This window comes from Condylura cristata, unplaced genomic scaffold (genome assembly GCF_000260355.1).
Source record: "Condylura cristata isolate star-nosed mole 26May11 unplaced genomic scaffold, ConCri1.0 scaffold00008, whole genome shotgun sequence".
NCBI classification, from domain to species: domain Eukaryota; kingdom Metazoa; phylum Chordata; class Mammalia; order Eulipotyphla; family Talpidae; genus Condylura; species Condylura cristata.
The window spans coordinates 7,289,353-7,303,295 of NW_004567109.1; positions in this window are offsets into that span (position 1 = coordinate 7,289,353).

The window sequence follows — 13,943 nt, forward strand, 5'->3', positions numbered from 1 at the left end:
TCTTAGTGCAGTGCTTTAACCTGCTGCACCCCCAGGGAGGGCCATAAAATCTTGTTTTTTAAGATTTATTGATTTATGGAAGTGCAGGGGAATCGAACTCATGCGGAAGTGGCTTTAGCTTCTCAGTGCTGTGCTTTAACCCGCTGCACCACCAGGGAGGGCCATAAATAAATCTTTTTTAAAAAAAAATTCTCCACCATTCCTGCAGGTCCAGCTCAAATGCTACCTCCTCCACGAGGCCTCCCTGCTGGCCAGGTCTCTGGCCATAACAAGTACTTCCCCTTCTGAAAGGCCAGCAGAGTGTTTATTGGTTTCGGTTTTGATTTCACTTTAAGAGTTTTATCATGCCTTAGTTCACATGCCATGAAGTCCACCTGTTCTAAGTGAACAATTCAACAATCAAACGTGAGTTTGTACACCCTAACCTGACATGCCTTGACCTCTTGTCATGGGCAATTCTCAGTTCCCTGATGAAGGGCTCGGCATATTCTCATCTCCAGATTCCCACCCCCAACTACAGAGCCTGCACCCCTTGGGTACTGAGCTGGGAGTGTGTCTGCACAGGTCACCTGTCCCTGAGGAAAGGAACTTGAAAGTAACAACGGCTGATACTTCAAAGCAGCTGCTAGGCCCCAGGCCTCCTGCTCAGCGTCTGCCTGTGTGATCAGCCAAACGCGAAGGATTTCCATGGGGCTGAGGAGACGGTTGGGGAGGGAGGAGGAGCATCGCCCCATCTTACACACAGGGATCTAAGGCACAGAAAATGCCAGAGACTTGCTGAAACCACAGGGTTAGCGCATAGCCGAGCTGGGACTCAGTTCAGGGAGTTCCTGAGCCCTATTTGAGGCCAAGGGCACTAGTGTTGGGGAGACCGACTGTGGGGTTCCCTGGGACATAGGACTTCCAGTTTTAGAACCAGGACATTCCCAGGCAAACTGGAACGAGTCAGTCACTTTATAGAACGTTCGCCTTCGTGGGGGAGGCTTACCAGAATGTGGGTGCTGCTGGCTCGGCGGGGGCTTCTCTGAGGTTGCAGGGCCTCATCAAAGGGCTGTGTCCACATTGCTCCCTGGCCTCCATGGCCACTGTCCAGGGCTCTCTCTCTCCTCCTCTCCTCCACATCAGACTCCTGGGGGAGCACGCTTGTCTCCCCTGGTGCCCACCTGCCAGGTTAGAGAGCCACCCGGAGCTCACCAGCCCCAGACCAGGGGCTCCCAGGGGTTGGAGCTCATCAGAGCTAAGGACACTGGGAGTCAGCAGGGGCTCTTCTGCTCGCTGTCAGCTTGTTGACAACTCAGCTTGCTCATCTGTTCAGTGGGTCCCTGGGAAGCTCACCCCAAGGAGCCTGACAGGTTGCTGTCAAGACCTGCAAGACCATGTCCATTGTCAAGCTCGGCACAGTGTCACTGACGGTCCTGTTTGATCACCAGTGAGGCTGAGGCTCCAGAAGCAAAATGACTTGCCTGAAGTCACACAGCTCAGGGTAACCATTACCGCCTTGCTGTTTGGGCAGGGGCCGGGGGAGACAAGTCACTTGATACAAGGTGGGAGGCAGGAGCTGCCATTTCAGCTCCATCCCGGACAGGCGTGGTTCTTCCCCTTTCATTGGTGGGAAATATGGACCTAGAGGGCAAATCTTGCCCTGGGCACCCAGCCCATAGCTGTAGAACAGAGCGGAAGACCCAGGCCAGGGCACTCTGTCCTCCCAGGGGCAAGCACAGTTTCCCCTGCATCCACAGCAAGAAGGGCACATCTCCCTCCAGCTGCTGGAGGAGCTGTTAATAAGGGCTGGTTTTAATGATGCTAAATTAGCAAGACAATGCCATGAGCCTGAGGGTGCCAGGAATGTTTCCCAGAGCTTCTTTGCCTCCGGGTTAGGGCCAGAGAGGGAAGGGAGAAGGGAGAACGGAGAAGGGAGAAAAGAAACCAAGAGTGGAAACAGAGCCCTCCCTGGTGGTGCCAGGAATTGAAGCACACCACTATGAAGCTGTCCGCAGACTCTGCAGCATGAGTTCATCCCCAGCCAGGGAGCTGACTCACATGGTGCAGCAGACCTCTCCTGACCTGCCCACTGTTCCCCTCAGATCTGCCTGTTCTACTCCCCACTCTGTCTCTGATGAATCCTCTCACCCTCCATCTTCCCATCCCCCCACCCACAGCCCTGCAGATCTGGCCTGTAAGCCTTGTACTCCAGTTCTTGTATGAATAAATACATTTTTAAAAAATAACAAAGTGAGAACCAGTGGGAGTCAGCCAAAATGAAATCTGTGGGCACGGAGACCTTCAGGCTAAGGGAAGGATGGGTGGCCCACCCAGCACGTGACCTTCAGCCAATTTCCCACTCTTTGTAGACTAGAGGAATCAAGCAATACCAATCTTCATTGTGGCTGGCATTTCTGTCACATTTATAGAGCAATTATTAGATGCCAGATCCTGTTCTAAGTATTTTCCATGTATTAACTAGTTAATTTAATCCACACACCAATTCCATGAGGTCAGTACTTGGCTTATTATTAAACATGACCACAAATTCTTTGACATTCAGTCCATCGGGAGGCACAGTCTACATTCCTGGTCCACCTTGAGTCTGGGTAGGCTTCAAACTACTACAACTGACCAAGTACAGTAGAAAGAGATGCCTGTGGCTTTCAAAGCGAGGTCAGCAAAGATGTAGAGGCTTCAGTCTGGAGCCAGAGGCTCCTGTGTGGCCCACGTTCTCTTGGCCGCCATATTACCAGGAAGCTCAAGCAGCATAGAGCCACATGGAGGTGCTCTGGCCAGCAGCCCCTGGGGAATCCAGCTGTAGCCATTCATCTTCCCACAAAGATCACAGAGACAGGTCATCCCCTTTCTGCCCCACCCAACTCCTGACCTATGTATGACCCACACACATAACAAAATGGTTCCATGTCATGGAGTTTGGAGCTGTTTTGGCACATCACAGATAATGAGATCAGTATGATTATCAGGAAACTTGAGTCACCACAGAAATTAAGCTGAAGGCAACTGGTCTCAGAAGCCATGTGCTTAAAAGTCCTCAATGAATGGGAACACTTACAATTACCAAGATCATTAATTGAGTTACTTCCCTGGCCTAATCTCAGAACCATTTTGACTCCAAAAACTCACTTTAGCGGTCAGAGGTCATTAAATGTGATTGCATCCTTTACGAAGTCTTTCAAAATATACTCAAGGTGACCCCCAAATTTAGTCTCCAGCCTTATTATCATCCCTTTTGCCCTTTCTTGTTGTGCCACTGTTCTCCTCAAATCCTTTGCTCTATAAAAGCCCTTCTCCCCCACAGCGGCTCCTCCCTCCACCCTTCCACACCTTACTTCCCAACACAAAGAATGTGTCCTCTTTAGGAGCATCGCTGGGTACTGCCAGCCATGGGGTTCTCAGTACCCCCTGCTTCCACTCCCCAACTTGAGTCATTTCTGCTCTGCCCCACTGCAAAAAGCCCTCTACCCTTTCTCGTTGTTTCAGAGGCTTGCATAATGTCATGTGGTTTCCAGAACCCTAATATTCCAGGAAGGCAGTGACTTTCAAGAACTGATCTTTCCACCTGGGTGTTCCCAGAGACATGTTTCTATGAAGGTCCCGGCCCCCTACTCCTCCCTGTCCAACCCTGGCCTCCTATGTCTGAAGTGAGATCAGCAGTCGGAAGTCTTGCCGGGCCTCTCTCCCCTCCTTGCCCAAATCCAAGCTGTAGCCCTGTGGATTCTCTCTCATCTTCTACTTCCTCCCAATGTTCTGCCCTCTGCCCAGCTCATCTTCCCAGTGCCCGGGCCAGAACCCGGGCTTGCTCTTTCCTTATCTCAGCCCCACTGGTTCTACCCCCTTTGAGTCCTCCATCCCTGGGGGCTGTTCTCCCATCCCCAGTCACTCCCCTCACCGCTCATCCTCCCAGGGCAGGTCAAGGGGCTTCCTGCAGAGGTGAGCACTCTGGGCAGGGCCCCGTCTGTCCATTCATTCTTGCTGCCTGGTGCCCATAAGGATCCAGGATGGCAGCCAGCCCTGGCCCCTGCCCCAGCCTCTTGCCTCAGCAGCTCTGCCCTGTGAGCTCATGATGCCTGTCTGTGCAGTAGCAATGTTTGTGCCCATCTGTGCTCACATAAATGCCTTGGCCAGGTGCCATCTGACTCCCAGGGCCTGGACATGGGGGCCTCCCCCAGAACCCTCCCTGGCCGCCTGGCAGAGACTTTTGCTCTTTGGGAGCCTGATGCAGATGGGATGGCCACCCGGCTCCAGCTCCTCCCATCCCCACCCCAATGCCAGCCTGGTTCCAGCTCAGTGGGCCAGACCAGAACCCAGCGTCCCAGACTGGGGTGGCTCCCACGCCTCTCTAGGAAGGACTCCAAGTCCCCTCTCTCAAGATGCTTGATAGTTACCCCTTCTGCGGTGGCTCTCAGTGGCCTCTGATTTCCTTTTTTCTTGCTAAATATGTGTCGAGGTTCCTATGTGCCACTGTCTCCCTGACACCCCACCATTCCCTGCAAGGTGGGTGTTCTGAGACTTATTTACTGAAAAGAACAGGAGGCCCTAGAAAGTTCTTATATTGATAAGCAAGTGCGCATTGGCTAGAGCGCACCAAGCACGCCCAATCCACACGTGTGCTCTCTTCCGCATGCTCTGTGAATGTGGAAGAGGCACTTGGGACCTGGTTTAATCTTTAATTTGGGACAGAGAGCCCAGGGTTCAAATACCTGCCCAGCACTGTCTGGCCACCACCACCTCCACTTTCTCATCTGTGCAACAGAGTTAACACCGCTACACATGAAACAGCACCTTCTCCACGCGCCTTCTCCACGTGAGCCTGCCAGTGACAGTGGAAACGCGTGCAAGTGACATAGAAGTTGGTGTCCCGCAGCAGTAGCCATGAAATCAGCAAGGGCTTCTTGAATCTTAGCTCCCAGATTTCATGGGGGAGATGAACAAGGTCTAACTGGTAAGAGTCAGGGGCAGGGCCTCTGGACAGTTGACATACATGGAAATCGGCGCCAACTCTCTAGAGAATAAATTGGACGGCGCGAGTCAAAATGCTGTTACAGGGCGTCTCCTGGTTCTCTGCCCCCTGCTCGACGTGGCTGCTTTCTTCCCAGCTGTGGTTCCCGTGCCCCGATGGCGCTTGGCACGTCGTGGGTGCTCAGTGAATGAACGTATAGGCTGTTGGACTCAGGATCCCTACTCCCAAGAATCCAAGCCAGTAGGCAAAGGTATAGATACAAAATATTTAAGGAAGCCTCCCTGTTGCTGCAAGGGGTTAAGTCGCAGCACCATGAAGCTGTCCGCAGCCACTGCAGCACCAGTTCCCCAGCCAGGGAGCTGGCCCACATGGCCCAGCAGACCTCTCCTGTCTCCCCGCTGCTCCCCTCAGCAGTGGGTTTCAGTGGATCTGCCTGTTCTGCAGATCTGCCCACTCTGTCCCTGGTGAAGCCTCTCACTCCCCGCACCTCTGGCCTGTGCCCCAGTTCTTGGATGTATAAATAAATAAATCTCTTTTTTTTAAATATATTTGAGGAGTATTGTTTTAGTTGTTTTTTGAAAAGAAACACTTATGTCCCGTGATCAAAAGTGACTAAGATAAAGACCGTGACGGGAAGCCCCAGGCTGCCTGGAGAAGGGCTGCTGTCTGCTACCACCTGTGAGGCTAACACTGGCTCTGTTCTCAGGATGCTGAAGGAAGAAGCAAATCACAAAGCAGGGCACTTCGCTTGGTTCCATTCGGGTACAACTGTGTGTGGAAGCAGAAGAGAAAGTCTGGGGTGGTGGCCATTTTTTTTCTGTTGGGTGGGGGGTTTCTTTCCTATGCCTTTTGGAATTGCTTGGATTTTTAAAGTTGAAAATAGGTTTCACACATAAAAAGATGCCATTAGATAAACTAATAACGGTGTAAAAGAAACAATGAAAAGAAAAGAGGAGGAACGAGAGAAGCGAGAGAATGGGCCGACACTTGGCCTCCCGCCTCTTGGCGGACTGGACAGACCCACCACACACACCCCCACCTGGCCCCTGGGTGGCGCCCACCCACCCAGCTCCTCCTCGGCTGAGAGTGTGCAGGGCCAGGGGTAGGGACTGTGTCCCTGCAGTGGCTGCTGACGGCGGGAAAGGCAACGGTGAAGGCATCACGCACTGAACATGTTCCCACGCCTGCCATTCTCTTTTCTTCTTCCCTGTGGAGAAAGCAACATGGCGGCACTAAGAGCCCAGCTTCTGGGATGGCTGAGGGAGAGAGACCCTTTCACTGTGGGGACATCAACAGTAACTCCCCGTTAGAATGTAACAATTACAGTGTAAAATATATTCTAACAATAGGAATGCAACAGTAATTAGTTAACAGCATTTAGTGCTTGGGTGGCTGTTTATCTCAGCCCCCACCAGTCCCTGCCGGGTGTTCCGAAGGTGGACAGCCGTTCACCTGGGGGAGCTGGCACAGCTCACAGTGACAAGCACGCACGTGTGTCCCTACGGGCTTTCCGTGCGTCCCTCAGACACCTCACCTGGCTGGCGTGTTTTAATTAGGGGATCATTCCAGCTCCGAGGAGATTGGTAGTATCATCACCCCCACTTGACAGGTGAGGAAATCGAGGCACAGCAAAGTTTAGTAAACTGCTCAAGGTCACCAAGCTAATAAATACCAGAGATAAGAATTGAACCCGGCAGTGTGGCCCAGACACCAGAAGTGTGAGCCCCAAAGCTGACCTGTATCTGAGGTTTAGGAAGCAGCTGTCAACAGCCAGAGCCAGTGTGGGTGGGGGACATAGCTGAGACCCAACAGCCATGGCCCCCTTTCTGCCTGTTCCCTATGCCTCTGTGAGTGATGATGGGGACCCCACCCCCCATCCCACCAGAGTGCAGCCCTTTCTTGACCACAAACATTTTTCTACTTTCCTTCTTAAACTCTCCAGACAAGCAAGAGCTTCCCAGTTTAAAAGCATGCATTGATTATATATTATTATGTTCTCTAGTTTTATTATTTTCCTGATGCTCTGACATCTTGGGGCCCTCAGCTGGCAGGGGATGACAGGACCACCCCCACCCCAGGGCTGGCTGATTCCTACAGAAAGCAAACAGATCCCTTTCTCCAAATGTGTCTCTTTATACAGAACAACCAACCCAGGGCCCAGCCCGCCATTGCCTGGACAAGGCTTTCTCACTCACCTCTGCCCTAATCACCTGAGGGCCAGGTACCAGGAACTAAGTGACTGGGAGCCAGAGCAGGAGCTTGGACCCCTGGAATCCTCCAAACTAGCTAACCCTAAACCTGCTGGTCCTGCGCAGCCCGCCTTGAAACCTCCAAAGACTGGCCCGGTGCTTCCTCGCCCTGTGGCCCTGCCCAGCACAGCCCTTCTGGGGCAGCTTCACTGCCCTCTGTTCCTGGCATCTCTTCATCGGTTGCTCTCACCACCACTGAGTGGTAATGAAACTTACATTATAAAAATAGATGTGCAATAAATACATATTGACTAAGTAGATGAAAATACCTGGAACAACTGGGGGAAAAGCATTTGCATTCATTTGGCTGTGTTCACAGAAACTGAGCGCCACCTGCCTAGCGCAATGAGAACGTTTCTGTGTCACACAGCAGCCTCCAAAGGCCGAGTGAGCTCCAGGTATAGCATGAGGGGGTCGGGCTCCCTCTCATTGTCCTGTTTGCCTCGGCCCAGCCCTTCTCCGAGAAGGGGATTCATCCCAGTCTGGCGTCCCCCCCCCCGACCCCCACCCCCAGGCACAGGGTGGCTGCCTGAGATCAAGTGTCTTCCCAGTTTCCATCCCATAGAACAGAGACCGATGCAGGCCCCACCCCACCCCAGTGCAAGATGTTTCCTCCGGTCCATCTGCACTGGCCCCTCACCCCATCCCCCTCCCACCATTGGAAAGGCAGGTGCTGGTTGACTTGAGCTGGACTCGGAACTAACCACCAGGCCCCATGACCATGTGGGATGATACTGACAAGGACCACCTCTTGGGGCAGGGTCTGCTCCCGGATGGAAACAGGCTTCATGGGGCAGGGTAGAATGCATGAACGACACAGACGTGTCCTGAGGGATGGCCTTAGGAAGGAGAGCTGGGGAAAGCATGCGGGGAAGGCAGCCTCCAAGACCCACCACAGCGTTACCACCCCACGTCACAGGTGACGGGTGGGTCATGCACCCAAGGTCATGGAGCTCGCGCAGGGAAACCCGGCTTTGAACCCAGACCTCTCTGAGCCCTGGACGCCGAGAGACCCGGCGCCAAGCCCCACTCTCCTGCTCAGACCCCAGGGCAGGGTGCATCTGTTCTCCACTTTCCAGTCCCCAGGGCTTTGTGGACCTCTCTTGTGGTTCACACTGGAGCCTTGTCTCGGCCCCCCACATGCCTCTGCTTGGGGAGTGGGGATGTGGCCGTGCTTCCCAGCCCTGGAGTCTGAACTAGATCCAGAGCCTGTCATTGTCAGCCCCAATCTGGGTGGTCCTGCCTCTGTGTTCCTACCCAAGTGGGAGTCACCTCTGGGACCTGGGCCCCCACCCCCCACCCCTAGACCAGACCATCAGCACTTCCAGGTAAGAAGCTTCAGGACGACCCAGCGTCTCTGCTCACTGCCCTCCTTGTACTTTCCTTTCCGGGCTTGCTCCACTTACTCGCAGTCTTGCTCAGCCATCCCTGCTTGAAATACCATGTTCCTTTTCCGTTTCCTTCCTCCCAGGCTTCACCACCTCTTCAGCACCCCTCAATCTTCGTTTGTGACCGCCCTCTACTTCAGTCTTCTCTTCTGAATAGTAAATGTAGCCATAGAACTGCCCTGGAAATTAAATGAGAAAATGCATGCAGAACTCATAGAATCGCATCTGGCACACAGTAAGGGCTCACGAAAATGTGCTTTTGTGATTATCATGCTTATCAGCCAGAGGCCTAAGGTTAAGCGTCGCTTCCTCCAGGAAGTCCTCTCAGACCACCTCTCCCAGGTCTAGTTACTTGCCCAGCTTTGTGGCCCCAGCATCCTGTTTAGGGTGAGAACACATCACTCATAACGCCCCAGCAATGATCTGCTCCGCTCTCCCCTGTGAGCAGACGTGACAGCTTCACTCTTGCCCTCCAGCGCCTCACACATTGCCCGCCACGTTGTCGCAAATGAATAGACACTTGGAGAAAAGGAATGAATGAACAGAACAAGCAAGCCCTCCACGCCACCTGAGCCCTTGTTCCACAGGTAGCTTCTCACAGTGGGTTTTCTTCTGCTCTGAGAGCGCCTTCTCTCCTGCCCGGCCCTTCCCTCCACGCTCTGCCCCCTGGTGAACACCAGCCTGGAGTTTAGCATTCATGGCCTGATTAGCACTTTCTTTTCTCCCCAGCCTGCCTTTCAGAACAGATGCCTTCTCCCTCCCAATCAGTCCCCTCTGCTGCCGCACCTGGAGCTTCATCAAAGGGCCCTGATTTCCCTCCTGCCGCCCAAACTTGCAAGATACATTCTGGCTGCCAAGAGGGGCTGACCCCCTCCCCACTCAGCGGACCCTACCCTGGCAGGGAAGCCAGGTCTGGCGTCCAGCCCCCAGCCCCCATCCTTCCAGGAACTAGCTCACTGCTCACCCAGATACAGATAATCCACACATGCAGATGGGAATCCAGGCAACGATAATCCAAAACCAGCAGAGGATCCAGAAGTCATTTCAATTTGGCTTTGAAGTGCATTGGATGAACTTATTTTTCCCCTACCACAAATTTCTTTCTTAATCCTTCTTCACTTCTGCTAATATTGAAATGAGTTTGCTTGCTCTGTGCACACCGGGGGAAAGACCCCACGGCGGATCTAACGGTGCAAGGAACAGCTTCGGGTTTAAAGCCAGTCCAGGCAAAGAACAAGGTCTCACTGCATGAGGAGACCGGGCACTAAGAGTACAGCAACCAAGCCCAGACCCCAAGGAGGGCTGTCTGCCACTCCAGCGTGGCTCTGCCTCCAGGAAACACACAGCCCCTCATGCGAGCGCACTGGATGCTTCACCAGGAATAAAAATAATCAAAATCAAAATCACGCCCATGGGAACTGACAACCCTGGCCAAGGGCAGAGAGGACCAGTCCTCACCTCTGCCCTCCCTTCCCCCCCCCAGGTACATGCCCACCTTCCTGGCATATGAGCCGGATTTGGAGGTTACCTCACTGACAGTCACCCTATCTCCAGGAAGCTCAGTGTTTCTGACAGGTGGGTGGTCAAACGTGTGGCTGTGGAGAGACTGTGGCAGCAGGACATGGAGCTGCCTCTGGGGCTCCTCATTCCCCCCTTAGTGGCAGCGAGTGTTAGTTGAGCACTTACTATCTACTGGCTGCTACTTACAGAACTTCCCATATCATAACACCCTTAAACATGAACCTTAAACAGCCTCCTCGAGCAAATACTGTTCTCACCCTCCTCTGCAGAGGCAGACAGGAAGGTTTAAAAAGGTCTTGGCAGCCCCAGAGCTCCAAAGACAGGCCTTGAACCCACGTCAGGGCCTCGCCTGTGATTGATGACGTGGGTCATCATGACGCAGCCATGCCACAGCCCCGCCTGGTGGCAGGGACACACTGACAGAGGGACAAGGACATCCCCAGTACAAAGGCCAGTTGTATCCTTTCAAAATGAAACTAGGCTGCTCAGAGCAGCTGGGTGAGGTGTGGGATGGGCCAGTGATCTCGATGACCCAGACTGAACAAGCTGGGACCAAGCTGACCAAGCTGGACATTTCTGTCTCTCCCCAACATTCGATCTTCATTTGCCTTGGGTAGTATATCAGTCATTTAACAAACCTCCATGGGACCTCTGCTGCACGCCAGACCCTATGCTGACCCTGGGCACTGCCAGGCACCCCTGACCATCACCCCCTCACTCCCTATCATTACAACTGGAAAACCTTACTTAGGGTGGGGCTACCCGCACCCCCAGGGGGCCTGTGGGTTTCCCTGTCCAGCCTTCAGACCTGGCAACACCAAGACATGTCAAATGTGTGGGCACTGTGAGCCCCAGCCCCTCACTACTCCACCTGGGGGGGACCTGAACAGCTCAAGAGCATCACTGACCTGAGAAGGGGTGGAGAGGGCTTGGAGTAAGTGCTATCTCCATGAGAGACCTGGGGATCAGCCTTTGAAGTCTTGAAGACTTTTGAGACTTTCATTCTTGGTAATGAAGTCAAATCCTCTTTTTTTTTTTTTAAAAAGATTTATTTATTCGTACAGAACTGGGGTACAGGCCAGAGATGTGGAGGGTGAGAGGATTCACCAGAGACAGAGTGGGGAGCAGAACAGGCAGGTCTACGAAGCACACTGCTGAGGGGAGCAGCGGGCGGGTCAGGAGAGGTCTGCCACGCCATGTGGTCACCTCGGGGGCAGGTGGGATCGAACTCATGCGGAAGTGGCTTAAGCTTCTTTGTGCTGTGCTTTAACCCACTGCGCCACCAGGGAGGGCCTAAATCCTCTTTTTTTTAAGATGCTTCTTGTCTCCTAGTAACATTTTGCTCCTTTTTAAATCCCTATTAAAACAGAATAGTGGAGAATTTAGGGCAAGAGAGTCCAAGAATGTGGGTTTAACACTTGAATATGTTCCCATTCGTGAGCTGGGTGGCTGTAAGAAGATCCCCTCGGGCCTCATGCTCCTCTCCTGTTAAACCAGCAAGAAGCAATATGCTCCTCCCGTTGCTGTGCCCAGGACAGACATGGCTAGGTGATCATTCATTCATTCAACAAATGCATTTATCATCACAGGGCACTGCCTATATAGCAGGTGGTGTCCTAGACTCTGGAGCTGGGGTAATGCACAAGACAGAGAGGTTCTCTGCTCTGATGGAATTTCTTACTGAGCCTAGATGTGGCCTCAGAACCTTTCTTAACACAGCCTTCGAGGCAGCACTACTAATCAAATTCACACGAGAGAGAAACTGTATCAGTCAGGGTTCTGAGAAACAGAATCAATAAAATAGATAAATAGAGAGAGAGAGGGGCAGATATTGAGAGGGAGAGAGACAGCAGAAGGTAAGGGACAATGAGAGATTAGATTTCAGGAACTGGGTTAAATATGCAATTATACAGTAGTGAGGCCTGCCAAGTGTGACATTTGTAAGCCAACCAAGCAGACTAGAAGCTCAGGCAGGGTTTGTCTATTACAATCTTGTGGCAGGATTACTTATTCGCCAGAAGATCTTTGGTATTTGCTATTAATGCCTCCACTAATCAGCCCACCTACAATGGCTCCATGATTGAGGATAACCTCTTTTACTTAAAGATTACAGATTGTAGAGAGCGATCTTGTCTACAGAATGCGCCCCCCACCCCCTGGCAACATCCAGACTAGCTTTCACCACACTCACCAAGTTGATCACATAAATTTAACAATCTCAATCCCTTCCTGAGGACTAATCTCTAAGCAGACCTTTGTCTGTGACAATCTAGGGTCTGAAGTCTTTTATTCTGAGCATTTCTGAGAAGATAATTTAGCAATCACCTCCATAGAATTCTCTCAAGATGTTTTATTGAAAGGATCTGTTATTGATTATCAACCAAGAACACCATCTTCTTGTTTAATGCAGATGTTGGGAATGCACAGCTCTTGAGATTTTCAGAAGGCTCCATCTTGGGGCAAGGGGGATTTTCCAGGGGTAAGAAATCTTTCTGCAGTCTACTTTCTCTTTCTGTGTTGGCAGGTGATGTGTGCCTCATCTAAACCACAAAAGGAGAAGACAAGTAAAAAGTGTAGCATCACCATGGGCCAGACTGACTTTATCAGGATTAGTCTAGGCTCTGCTGAAGTAACAAAAATCACTGGACTCCCAGGGACTCGACACAGAAAGGGTATTTCTCTCGGCTGTTCTACAGACGATGCAGGTAGAGGTGACGCTGCTCCTGCTGCTCAAGGTCCAGGCAGGTGCAGGTGCCGCCAGCTGTATGCTGCTCTCCCATCATGTGGCTTCAGGGTCTCCTGGTAGCGTAAGAGACAGGCTGGGGGTTCAGTTGCTTTCAAATGCCTTGGCCTGAAGGTAGCCTGTCTTCCACATTTCCGCGGCCAGAGCTAGTGCACATGACACTGTCAGGAGCTGGGAAATTAGTCCCCTGAGTGTCTGGGAGGAGAGAAGCACCAGGCCTGAGCTTTCTTCTCCAGTATCGTGGGTTTTTACCTATTATTATTGCCTTTTACGCAACCCTCAGAGCAATATTTGGCAGATTTGATGCCTGTTTCACAGATTAGCGGAGCTGAGGGCCTCACTTCAAATCCCACTCAGAAGCTTTTAGTGAGGGATTGCCGATGGCTGCTTTGAGCAGCTCCAGAACCTTTCATAATGTCCTGGTTCTTCTCCATGTTCCAGGTTGGCAGTTCTCAAGCTGGGTACTGTGACACCCCAGGAGGGTTCCCCAAGTTACTGGCTATTAACAAAGGGCTGGGGGTAAACATTAGAAAAATTGCTTTTCTAAAAGAAATCTGAATTAGAGTGAGCTCAAGGGTAACCCTAGAACAGCAACAGTCTCTGGAAGAGGAGGGGCATTAGACTAGGAGCAAACACACAGAGGAACAGTCCTCACTTGGGAATTTGAGTCACCCCAGACAATAGGCTGGGCCCGCTGCTCTCGGCAACCTGTTTGTCCAGTCAGCTGCTCCCTCGGACCAGTGGGGACTTTGTGTGCCATTAAGGGGAGAAGGCAGTCATTTCATAGGTCTGGAACCTCCTGCTCACGCTCAGGAGAAGCACTGACCTCAGACTCTTCTCTGCTCTAGCTGACCAAGCCCAGTAACTTCCTGAGCCCTGGTTTCCCCCTGGTAGAATGGGGAGCGCTGTGGATTCCCAACATTCTTAGAAGGATTCAATGGGACGTGGCTGGCACGTGGCTGGCACGTGGCTGGGCGCCTCCTTCACCTTCGCCTTCCCCTTCCCGTCTGATGACTTCAGGCTTAAGAGTGTGAGTGCTGGTGCATGTCACCATCAGCCCCCAGGGAGCTGCCCTG